Here is a 13,923-nt window from a genome sequence, read left to right on the forward strand (position 1 = left end):
GGCGCGTCACCAAGACAACGGCCGGTAAGTATGAATTTCTTTTACTTTCACAAGGGAAAGTGCTGTCCCTTCTCTCTATCCTGCACTGATACAGAGAAGGGAAGCACTTTTACCGCAGTCCGCAGCAGCTAGTTCGCATCAATTTACTGCACATTTTGGGAAGATCCGCCACAGAATCTGCAACGCAGATTCTGTGCGGCATTGATGCGGACAGTGGCGGAAGAAATACGCCACGTCTGGGCATGCCCTTACAGTACAAAAAGGGCTGTTCAAAGGAGACAACCCTGAGAACACGGTCTCCTGATACTGTAGGTGCCTATAAATTAGAACATATATATGACTAATATCCCTCAAGGAATAACTCCAAGAATTGTATTAATAAATTGACAGCTGGGTGTTACCATTCCCCTTGTCAGCGTGGCGTGTCCTTACACCGTCTGAGACTGTGAGCTTTGGTTGGACACTGTCAGACATGTAGGGACATACTTACAACTAGTTTTCTATTTATACATTTCAAGGAGGAATAACAGAGGGACAGAACAGAGTAGCGTTCTAAGAAAAGATGCTCCAGAATTGTTATTAAATGAGAGACAAGTATTTATTGAATAAGACATTTTGGGAGAGGTGACAGATCCTCTTTATTCCACATTTGCAGGGTTTTATTCCCAGCCCAGATCCGCAGAAGAACGCCTACAAAACCTTCTAAAAACACACAAATGTGCATGGCCCCATCCCCTTTAAAATCCCTTTCGTGGCACAATCCGGCAAAAAACAGGACGGTTGGGAGCCATGATTAAGTCCTGAGCTAGAACAATCTATGATGTCATTACACCTGAATTTGGGCCTCGATTTATAGATCTATGGGGTCAAAACCGCACCTACATGACGCTTGTATTGTAATATACAATGTATGTTACCGGTCATGTGTTTTGGAAATCTTAGAAGAAGCAAGTAGACATTCAGTCTCCAACCAGTAGGTGGCAGTAACGTCTTGTAGTTTGATGCCTGTGCTTCGAGCGATCGCTTCATCCCAGCCTATGATTAAACTGCCCCTATTGCCATGTGGAGATTTCCTATAAGACCGTGGCTCCGCTGTGAATCCACCGGAACATTCATTATTACAATGCTATATACTGCATGATGAAGCCGGAGCCGAGGTCTTTGTGGGTCACTATTTGTCCCGCATTTATATATCCTGCCTAATCCCAGCGCAGAGAGCGTTTAATAACGAACACGGGAACAGCGTGAAGAAAGAAGTGATACGTAGAAAATCAGTGTGTGTGTATATATATATATATATATAATAAAAAAAAACATATATTAGATATATTGCAACTCAAAAAATAAATATATAACACTATTTAGGATGACTTGTCAACAGCGTGAAAAAAACTACAGCAACCCATGGGCACTTTACATTTTTTTTCTACCTTCCTCCGTTATTTAGATATCGGTGCCGTTATATTTGGCGCCCGATATTTAAATAACCCCCTGAACAGTCAACGGGGCGTGTACTGGCAAGGGGGCGTGTTACTATAGCTGTGACACTGTCCAATCAGATATGGACAGTGTTACTGCAAGAGCGAGGATAGAGGAAAGAGTGCGCGCGCACGCTCTCACTCTTCAGCTTTCAAGATCAGTCTTCTGCCGAACTGGCAAGGGGGCGTGTCTCTGCTGCGGACAGTGCAAGCGCTCCCCAGCAATTACACTGTCCGTAGCAGAGACACGCCCCCTTGCCAGTTCGGCAGAAGATTGATCTTGAAAGCTGAAGAGTGAGAGTGTGCATGCGCGCGCACGCGCACACTCAATCCTCTATGCTCGCTCTTGCAGAAACACTGTTCATATCTGATTGGACAGTGCCATAGCAACACGCCCCCTTGCCAGTACTAGCTCTGTTGACAGTTCAGGGGGTTATTATTTAATAAATATAACGGCACCGATATCTAAATAACGGAGGAAGGTAGAATTTTTATTTAAAGTGCCCATGGTTTGTGCAGCCCTCCCCATTACATGCTGCACTCAGCTGCACATGTATGGGGAGGTGAAAGGTTCTCTTTAAGTGCTAACGTGTGTGTAACGCACAATGGTGCCCTGATAAGTATTACTCGCCACGCAAGTTTAGTAAAAAGTTAAGACCATCAAAATGTTGAAAGTAAAAAAAATGTCTATAGTTCCTGAAGAGGTTAAAGAAGGCTGAGTAAGAACTGCTGTAAGAGCAATAATATCTTAATTTCTGTACACAGGGGGCAGTATTAGGGCATGGCCACACGTGGCGGATTTCCTCCGCAACTGTCCGCATCAATGCCACACAGAATCTGCGTTGCAGATTCTGCAGCGGATCTGCCCAAAATGTGCAGTAAATTGATGCGGACTAGCTGCTGCGGACTGCGGTAAAAGTGCTTCCCTTCTCTCTATCAGTGCAGGATAGAGAGAAGGGCCAGCACTTTCCCTAGTGAAAGTAAAAGAATTTCATACTTACCGGCCGTTGTCTTGGTGACGCGTCCCTCTTTCGGCATCCAGCCCGACCTCCCTGGATGACGCGCCAGTCCATGTGACCGCTGCAGCCTGTGCTTGGCCTGTGATTGGCTGCAGCCTGTGATTGGCCTGTGATTGGCTGCAGCCTGTGCTTGGCCTGTGATTGGCTGCAGCCGTCACTTAGACTGAAACGTCATCCTGGGAAGCTGGACTGGAGACAGAAGCAGGGAGTTCTCGGTAAGTATGAACTTATATTTTTTTACAGGTAGCTGTATATTGGGATCGGTAGTCACTGTCCCGGGTGCAGAAACAGTTACTGCCGATCGCTTAACTCTTTTAGCACCCTGGACAGTGACTATTTACTGACGTCTCCTAGCAACGCTCCCGTAATTACAGGAGCCCCATTGACTTCCTCAGTCTGGCTGTAGACCTAGAAATACATAGGTCCAGCCAGAATGAAGAAATGTCATGTCAAAAAAGCAAGACGCATCCGCAGCACACATAACATGTGCATGACAGCTGCGGACTTCATTGCGGAATTTAGAATCTCCATTGAAGTCAATGGAGAAATTCCGCCATGAGTCCGCAACCAGTCCGCCACTGGTCCGCAACAGACAGAGCATGCTGCGGACACCAAATTCCGCTCCGCAGCCTATGCTCCGCAGCGGGATTTTACGCATCGTCTAAACGAACACTGCTAAATAAAAGTGGAAGTCAATGGAGAAACGGCTCTGCTGCGGATTAACGCTGCGGAGTGTCCGCAGCGGAATTCAAGTAAAATTCCGCCACGTGTGAACCCAGCCTAATAGTAGAAATATACTTGTATATAGGGGGCAGTATTATAGTAGTTATATTCTTGTATATAGGGGGCAGTATTATAGTCGTTATATTCTTGTACATAGGGGGCAGTATTATAGTAGTTATATTCTTGTATATAGGGGGCAGTATTATAGTAGTTATATTCTTGTACATAGGGGGCAGTATTATAGTAGTTATATTCTTGTATATAGGGGGCATTATTATAGTAGTTGTATTCTTGTATATAGGATGCAGTATTATAGTAGTTATATTCTTGTATATAGGGGGCAGTATTATAGTAGTTATATTCTTGTATATAGGGGCAGTATTATAGTAGTTATATTCTTGTATATAGGGGGCAGTATTATAGTAGTTATATTCTTGTATATAGGAGCAGTATTATAGTAGTTATATTCTTGTATATAGGAGCAGTATTATAGTAGTTATATTCTTGTATATAGGGGCAGTATTATAGTAGTTATATTCTTGTATATAGGAGGCAGTATTATAGTAGTTATATTCTTGTATATAGGAATAGTATTATAGTAGTTATATTCTTGTATATAAGGGGCAGTATTATAGTAGTTATATTCTTGTATATAGGGAGCAGTATTATAGTAGTTATATTCTTGTATATAGGGAGCTGTATTATGGTAGTTATATTCTTGTATATAGGGGGCAGTATTATAGTAGTTATATTCTTGTATATAGGGAGCAGTATTATAGTAGTTGTATACTTGTATATAGGGGGCAGTATTATAGTAGTTATATTCTTGTATATAGGGGGCAGTATTATAGTAGTTATATTCTTGTATATAGGGGGCAGTATTATAGTAGTTATATTCTTGTATATAGGGGGCAGTATTATAGTAGTTATATTCTTGTATATAGGGAGCAGTATTATAGTAGTTATATACTTGTATATAGGAGGTAGTATTATAGTAGTTATATTCTTGTATATAGGGGCAGTATTATAGTAGTTATATTCTTGTATATAGGAGCAGTATTATAGTAGTTATATTCTTGTATATAGGGCAGTATTAGAGTAGTTATATTCTTGTATATAGGGGGCAGTATTATAGTAGTTATATTCTTGTATATAGGGGGCAGTATTATAGTAGTTATATTCTTGTATATAGGAGGCAGTATTATAGTAGTTATATTCTTGTATATAGGGAGCAGTATTATAGTAGTTATATACTTGTATATAGGGGGCAGTATTATAGTAGTTATATTCTTGTATATAGGGGCAGTATTATAGTAGTTATATTCTTGTATATAGGGGGCAGTATTATAGTAGTTATATTCTTGTATATAGGGGCAGTATTATAGTAGTTATATTCTTGTATGTAGGGGCAGTATTATAGTAGTTATATTCTTGTATATAGGGGCAGTATTATAGTAGTTATATTCTTGTATATAGGGGCAGTATTATGGTAGTTATATTCTTGTATATAGGAGCAGTATTATAGTAGTTATATTCTTGTATATAGGGGGCAGTATTATAGTAGTTATATTCTTGTATATAGGAGCAGTATAATAGTAGTTATATTCTTGTATATAGGAATAGTATTATAGTAGTTATATTCTTGTATATAGGGGGCAGTATTATAGTAGTTATATTCTTGTATATAGGGAGCAGTATTATAGTAGTTATATTCTTGTATATAGGGAGCTGTATTATAGTAGTTATATACTTGTATATAGGGGGCAGTATTATAGTAGTTATATTCTTGTATATAGGGGGCAGTATTATAGTAGTTATATTCTTGTACAGAGGGGGCAGTATTATAGTAGTTATATTCTTGTATGTAGGGGCAGTATTACAGTAGTTAGATTATTGTATATAGGGGCAGTATTATAGTAGTTATATTCTTGTATATAGGGGCAGTATTATAGTAGTTCTATTCTTGTATATAGGGGGTCAGTATTATAGTAGTTATATTCTCGTATATGGGGCAGTATTATAGTAATTCTATTCTTGTATATAGGAGCAGTATTATAGTAGTTATATTCTTGTATATAGGAGCAGTATTATAGTAGTTATATTCTTGTATATAGGAGCAGTATTATAGTAGATATATTCTTGTATATAAGAGCAGTATTATAGTAGTTATATTCTTGTATATAGGAGCAGTATTATAGTAGTTGTATTCTTGTATATAGGGAGCAGTATTATAGTAGTTATATTCTTGTATATAGGAGCAGTATTATAGTATTTATATTCTTCTATATCGGAGCAGTATTATAGTAGTTATATTCTTGTATATAGGAGGCAGCATTATAGTAGTTATATTCTTGTATATAGGGGCAGTATTATAGTAGTTATATTCTTGCATATAGGAGGCAGCATTATAGTAGTTATATTCTTGTATATAGGAGGCAGTATTATAGTAGTTATATTCTTGTATATAGGGGGCAGTATTATAGTAGTTATATACTTGTATATAGGAACAGTATTATAGTAGTTATATACTTGTATATAGGAGCAGTATTATAGTAGTTCTATTCTTGTATATAGGAGCAGTATTATAGTAGTTCTATTCTTGTATATAGGGGGCAGTATTATAGTAGTTATATTCCTGTATATAGGAGCAGTATTATAGTAGTTATATTCTTGTATATAGGGGCAGTACTATAGCAGTTATATTCCTGTATATAGGAGTAGTATTATAGTAGTTATATTCGTGTATATAGGGGGCAGTATTATAGTAGTTATGTTCTTGTATATAGGGGCAGTATTATAGTAGTTATATTCTTGTATATAGGAGCAGTATTATAGTAGTTATTTTCTTGTATATAGGGGGCAGTATTATAGCAGTTATATTCTTGTATATAGGGGCAGTATTATAGTAGTTATATTCTTGTATATAGGAGCAGTATTATAGTAGTTATTTTCTTGTATATAGGGGGCAGTATTATAGCAGTTATATTCTTGTGTATAGGAGCAGTATTATAGTAGTTATATTCTTGTATATAGGGGCAGTATTATAGTAGTTATATTCTTGTATATAGGAGCAGTATTATAGTAGTTATTTTCTTGTATATAGGGGGCAGTATTATAGCAGTTATATTCTTGTGTATAGGAGCAGTATTATAGTAGTTATATTCTTGTATATAGGGGGCAGTATTATAGTAGTTATATTCTTGTATATAGGGGCAGTATTATAGTAGTTACATTCTTGTATATAGGGAGTAGTATTATAGTAGTTATATTCTTGTATATAGGGGCAGTATTATAGTAGTTATATTCTTGTATATAGGAGCAGTATTATAGTAGTTATATTCTTGTATATAGGGGCAGTATTATAGTAGTTATATTCTTGTATATAGAGGGCAGTATTATAGTAGTTATATTCTTGTATACAGGGGGCAGTATTATAATAGTTATATTCTTGTATATAGCGGAAGTATTATAGTAGTTATATTCTTGTATATTGGAGCAGTATTATAGTAGTTATAGTCTTGTATATAGGGAGCAGTATTATAGTAGTTATATTCTTGTATATAGGAGCAGTATTATAGTAGTTATTTTCTTGTATATAGGGGGCAGTATTATAGCAGTTATATTCTTGTGTATAGGAGCAGTATTATAGTAGTTATATTCTTGTATATAGGGGCAGTATTATAGTAGTTATATTCTTGTATATAGGAGCAGTATTACAGTAGTTATATTCTTATATATAGGAGTCAGTATTATAGCAGTTATATTCTTGTATATAGTAGCAGTATTATAGTAGTTATATTCTTGTATATAGGAGCAGTATTATAGTAGTTATATTCTTGTATATAGGGGCAGTATTATAGTAGTTATACTCTTGTATATAGGGGGCAGTATTATAGTAGTTATGTTCTTGTATATAGGGTACAGTATTATAGTAGTTATATTTGTGTTTATAGGGGGCAGTATTATAGTAGTTATATTTGTGTTTATAGGGGGCAGTATTATAGTAGTTATATTCTTGTCCATAGGAGAGGATAGACGTGTGCTTGTGAGCTCCCTGTTAGGACTATGCATGGCTTCTGACCCAGGTGGAGGGGAGGGGTCCTGGGCTGATGATCCTGGGAAAGCCCAGAGTCTGGAGTTTGACCTGCAGCATGGAGATGGTGGAGGTGATGATCTGGAAATGGTGGCTGGTGAGTCAACTGAATCTCATGATGTTGGTGAATTGTGCACAAAAATGACAAAGAAAAATATCTTTAAAATGGAAATGCAAGTTCGCAAATTGAGAACTGAAATTAACCAAGAGACTGATCCAAAGGCAAAGCTGATGAAATGTGAGTGTCTGGATGTTTGCACACGTGAGCTGGTGATATTGAAGGAGAGATTGCAGAAAGAATCATGCACAGTACCCAAAATAAAGAACTGGGCAATTGAGAACAAAAGGGAGACCAGAGCCCAAACTATGAAGAGAAAAAATATCATTGCAAAAAAAGACACTGACTATAAGTCTGTGTATAATATTGTGGAGCAGGGAAACCCTGGAAGATATGAGTGTGCAGTGGCTGGAGGATCACATCTCTCATCATGTGTGGGGTCTGTGCAATCAGCCAACACAAATGCTGCTAAAGCTGCAGAGAAATGTGTGGCAGCTGACGAGGGGTTAACTGCAGTAGACTCTATGTGCAGTACTGATGAAGTGAATGCGAGTGGCACTCCTGGGAGTGAGCAAGAAAGTGCCGCATATACTGACACTGTAAGTGAGACTTCGCTCAGCGCGGTGATTGACAGTCTGATATCTGATGAACCAGCGGCACAGGCTGAGGCGGACATTGCAGACCCTGTTCTGGAGGTTCAGCCGCCCGCAGTGTCAGTGAATGGAGTGCAGGTTACACAGCGATCAGGAGCGCAGACAGGAGGATCTGCAGTACAATCAGCTGAGGAGAGGTCCAGTCCTGACCCACCTGCTGACAGACCTCAGTACAGGAGACTGTTCTCCAGCGTCACAAGACCGACTAACCCCACACCTCAGAGGAGGAACGCGGTCAGAATCAGGTACTCAGGACCAGAGGAAAACCTCCCCTCCAGACTCCACATTGGGAAAGTTTTGTTGAAGGAGTTTATGAAGTTTAAAGCTTCTGAGGTGTTCGCTCTGATCCACGTTCCCTCCAGCAGGAATTATGACATCAGTTTCAAGCTGCAATATAGTCTAGACTTATTCTGGAGTATTTATAATGATACAAAGGAGCACGCGATGTGGGAGCATCTACATGTCATCCAGCTGACTAAACCCCAGGTAGTCACCGCCACCGTCCTGTTCCAGTCTGAGGTGTTGGCCCTGGCAGATTTGCAGCACTGGTTGAGCAGATATTGTGAGGTGAAGAGACTGCCAACAAAGATCTATGATGAGGAGGAGATCTGGAATGGAGGATATTCTGTCAAGATCCAGCTGGTTCAGGAGAATGGAGTGACCAGACATCTGCCGCACTCATTCTACCTGGGCTCGGAGAGAGGCATATGTTACTACCCTGGTCAACCGCGACTGTGCCATAGATGTGGGGGCAGGCACCTGGCATTCAACTGTTCCCGTATTAAGTGCTCATTATGTGGTCAGTTTGGGCATGTGAAGGACGATTGTACAGGACCTGTCATATGTAACCTGTGCTTAGGACCTGGACATACATTCCGGGAGTGTCCACATGCAGAACATAATAAAGAGGAGACCTTTAAAGGAGCCATGGAGGAAGAGCAGGAGGATGTCTCCATATGTGTAGATACGACCCCAGAACCTGGAAGCCCCAGCGAGGATGTGAGCCGAAGTACCAGAGACCCTGCTCCAGAGACGAATGTCCCATCTGTGGATGATGCACAAGTGTCACCAGCCACTGAAAATAGAGGTCATGCTAAAAGTAAAATATCCAGTCGCTCTGTCACCAAAACATCTAAACATCTGCCCAACACCAGTACAGAACCAGCTGATCCAGCCGCAGCGAACAGTAAGGAACCAGCTGATCCGGCCGCAGCGGCCAGTAAAAAACCAGCAGATCTAGCCGCAGCGACCAGTAAGGAACCAGCTGATCCAGCCGCAGTGACCAGTAAAAAACCAGCTGGGCCAGCCGCAGCGACCAGTAAGGAACTAGCTGATCCAGCCGCAGCGACCAGTATCGAAGAGGAGGGATTTGAGACGGTTAAAAGGAGAAGTAAAACAGATAATTCTTCTAGGAAAAAAATCACTGCTGCAAAGAAATCACTGGAGTCTCCAGTGCTGGCGATAACTGGGGGACGTTACTGTGCGCTGGGAGAAGATGACCAGGAAGAAGAAGCAGAGATGGAGCAAGTCTCCTCACGCAACCCAGACGACGAACCTCAGGATGAAGATGCTGACCCCCCAATGTCCACCAAAAGATGGGGTGTTACAGGACATAGCAGTGGAAGAAGGAAAAAAAGTAGGAAAGACATGTAACCCGGATGAGGCTGAAAATCACCTCCTAAGAATAGGAGCAGGCGGCGGGCGATATTCCAGCGTCTGTCTGACGACAAAACCAATGTCATCTTTATACAAGAGACTTATCTACAGAGTAATGTCCCTGCTGTGTCCCTGCAGTCACCACTTCTATTGGGACAGTGAAACGCTCAGCTGCTGTATGGAGACTTCTACCCCAAACTCTGTTTATATCATAGAGGATTCCTATATGTCATAAATGTGGTGACCGTGTACCATCTGTGGTGTGCGCGATGCTGCCCAGTCACAAATAAAGAAGAACTCTCCTGTAATACTGTCTAGAATAATATCATGAAAAATAGTTGAAACAATCTATACTGGAGCAATATTCATATATTATGGTTTGTTTAATGGTTGTGATGTTATCAAGAGACAAATGTTTATTTTCTTTATCTGTTATGAGTGTATTGCAAAGGTATTGTAATAATTTGTTGCAAGTTTTCAAATAAAAAAGATAATTATAGTAGTTATATTCTTGTATATAGGGGGCAGTATTATTGTAGTTATATTCTTGTATATAGGGGTAGTATTATAGTAGTTATATTCTTGTATATAGGGGGCAGTATTATAGTAGTTATATTCTTGTATATAGGGAGCAGTATTATAGTAGGTATATTATTGTATATAGGGAGCAGTATTATAGTAGTTATATTCTTGTATATAGGGGCAGTATTATAGTAGTTATATTCTTGTATATAGGGGCAGTATTATAGTAGTTATATTCTTGTATATAGGGGGCAGTATTATATTAGTTATGTTCTTGTATATAGGGTACAGTATTATAGTAGTTATATTCTTGTATATAGGGTGCAGTATTAGAGTAGTTATATTTGTTTATAGGGGGCAGTATTATAGTAGTTATATTTGTGTATATAGGGGCAGTATTATAGTAGTTATATTCTTGTATATAGGGGGCAGTATTATAGTAGTTATGTTCTTGTATATAGGGTACAGTATTATAGTAGTTATATTTGTGTTTATAGGGGGCAGTATTATAGTAGTTATATTTGTGTATATAGGGGCAGTATTATAGTAGTTATATTCTTGTATATAGGGGGCAGTATTATAGTAGTTATATTCTTGTATATAGGGAGCAGTATTATAGTAGGTATATTATTGTATATAGGGAGCAGTATTATAGTAGTTATATTCTTGTATATAGGGGCAGTATTATAGTAGTTATATTCTTGTATATAGGGGCAGTATTATAGTAGGTATATTATTGTATATAGGGAGCAGTATTATAGTAGTTATATTCTTGTATATAGGGGGCAGTATTATAGTAGTTATGTTCTTGTATATAGGGTACAGTATTATAGTAGTTATATTTGTGTTTATAGGGGGCAGTATTATAGTAGTTATATTTGTGTATATAGGGGCAGTATTATAGTAGTTATATTCTTGTATATAGGGGGCAGTATTATAGTAGTTATATTCTTGTATATAGGGGCAGTATTATAGTAGTTATATTCTTGCATATAGGAGGCAGCATTATAGTAGTTATATTCTTGTATATAGGAGGCAGTATTATAGTAGTTATATTCTTGTATGTAGGAGCAGTATTATAGTAGTTATATTCTTGTATGTAGGAGCAGTATTATAGTAGTTATATTCTTGTATATAGGGGGCAGTATTATAGTAGTTATATACTTGTATATAGGAGCAGTATTATAGTAGTCATATACTTGTATATAGGAGCAGTATTATAATAGTTATATTCTTGTATATAGGAGCAGTATTATAGTAGTTATATTCTTGTATATAGGAGGCAGTATTATAGTAGTTATATTCTTGTATATAGGAGCATTATTATAGTAGTTATATTCTTGTATATAGGAGCAGTATTATAGTAGTTATATTCTTGTATATAGGGGCAGTATTATAGTAGTTACATTCTTGTATATAGGGGGCAGTATTATAGTAGTTATGTTCTTGTATATAGGGTACAGTATTATAGTAGTTATATTTGTGTTTATAGGGGGCAGTATTATAGTAGTTATATTTGTGTATATAGGGGCAGTATTATAGTAGTTATATTCTTGTATATAGGGGCAGTATTATAGTAGTTATATTCTTGTATATAGGAGCAGTATTATAGTAGTTATATTCTTATATATAGGAGTCAGTATTATAGCAGTAATATTCTTGTATATAGGAGCAGTATTATAGTAGTTATATTCTTGTATATAGGGAGCAGTATTTTAGTAGGTATATTATTGTATATAGGGAGCAGTATTATAGTAGTTATATTCTTGTATATAGGGGCGGTATTATAGTAGTTATATTCTTGTATATAGGGGCAGTATTATAGTAGTTATATTCTTGTATATAGGGTACAGTATTATAGTAGTTATATTCTTGTATATAGGGTGCAGTATTATAGTAGTTATATTTGTGTTTATAGGGGGCAGTATTATAGTAGTTATATTTGTGTATATAGGGGCAGTATTATAGTAGTTATATTCTTGTATATAGGGGGCAGTATTATAGTAGTTATGTTCTTGTATATAGGGTACAGTATTATAGTAGTTATATTTGTGTTTATAGGGGGCAGTATTATAGTAGTTATATTTGTGTATATAGGGGCAGTATTATAGTAGTTATATTCTTGTATACAGGGGGCAGTATTATAGTAGTTATATTCTTGTATATAGGGGGCAGTATTATAGTAGTTATATTCTTGTATATAGGGGGCAGTATTATAGTAGTTATATTCTTGTATATAGGGGCAGTATTATAGTAGTTATATTCTTGTATATAGGGGCAGAATTATAGTAGTTATATTCTTGTATATAGGAGCAGTATTATAGTAGTTATATTTGTGTTTATAGGGGGCAGTATTATAGTAGTTATATTTGTGTATATAGTAGTAGTAGTAGAAGATGAGGTGGAGGGGGTTGTGCTGTCCTGTCAGTAAAATATATTATGTCTGTGATTCTATTGCTTAGGAGTCCTGTAACCTAAGACAAAGGAGAAAATAGCGCTGACATTTAGGTGATGGTGATAATACATTTTGCTCTCGTTGACTATACGCTGAATGGGTCTTTATTTAAACCTGAGATGGACAGAACTAAGACGGTGATTTATTTTTTACCTTTTAACTAGGCTCAAGTATCACTCTTCCTATAAAAGTAAAAAACTATGTTGAAGTATATGGTGCTTAACTAATAAAGAAATTACAATATTAGGACATTTACATGTGTCAATAGAATCCTTAAACCACGGTAAAGACTGACACAAGTGCACAGTTGGAGATGTGGAATGGATGGAAGAAATAATATAAAGGGCATATAAGTAAATTTTATTATTCAGGTAAATTTTATGGTATAGCAGGTAATAAAATAGGAACCAGTGCTCTTCATTATGAGACTGTTCATCGCGAGCTGTCTGGTTTATGAATAGAATGCTAAAATCACGGTGAAGACTGACATATACAACGTAGCACAGCGGAGTAGGAGAAATGCAGTGATGGAGCCTGAGGTATATTACTGCATTATAAAGCTGATTTATATACCAATGAAGATATGTGGACAGCAGAGGCACATACAGAATAATGTCGTCGTCCCCCCCATAGCAAGCATCAAAATTGACCCCCTACTACAGTGCCAGCTGTAGCCATGCATCAATAGACAACTTTTTTTTTTTGCTAACGATGTAGTTCCTTCAAGGAGGGAATTCCTACACAGAAGAAAGAACCAACCAGGACTTGGCCCCCTAACAGCCACATGGTCTGTACATATGTAATTTATGTTCTCGGGGGAAAGGTCGACGTTGATGGTAACAAAACACCAGGAAACCTTTTATGGTTTTTAGTGGAATGAAGATGTCCATCCTGAGCTTTCTGGTTCATGAATAAAATGCTAAAACAACAGTAAAGACTGACACTCAAATGGGCTGGACATTTAGAAAAGAAGGAATGAGGAGGATGATCATAACTGCGTAATGAAGATGATATATAAGCCATTCAGGGTCATGGAAAGCTGGGTGACCGATTCGCACCATGAGTTTTTCTTTATGTCCCTCACTGGGGGCTGGGAGTTCTGGCCATTATGACATAAGATCTTTTTATCTGGATTGTACCTTTAAATCATGTGATGGTGTGACCATCAGAAACCTTTCAGCAATGTTCAATAATTGTCTTTCCAGAGGATTATACAATTATGTGCCCCCCTGAAGACATGCAATATAAATGATAATCCACCCCTGT

The sequence above is a fragment of the Rhinoderma darwinii genome, chromosome 4 (assembly GCF_050947455.1).
Source record: "Rhinoderma darwinii isolate aRhiDar2 chromosome 4, aRhiDar2.hap1, whole genome shotgun sequence".
In the NCBI taxonomy this organism is placed as follows: Eukaryota; Metazoa; Chordata; class Amphibia; order Anura; family Rhinodermatidae; genus Rhinoderma; species Rhinoderma darwinii.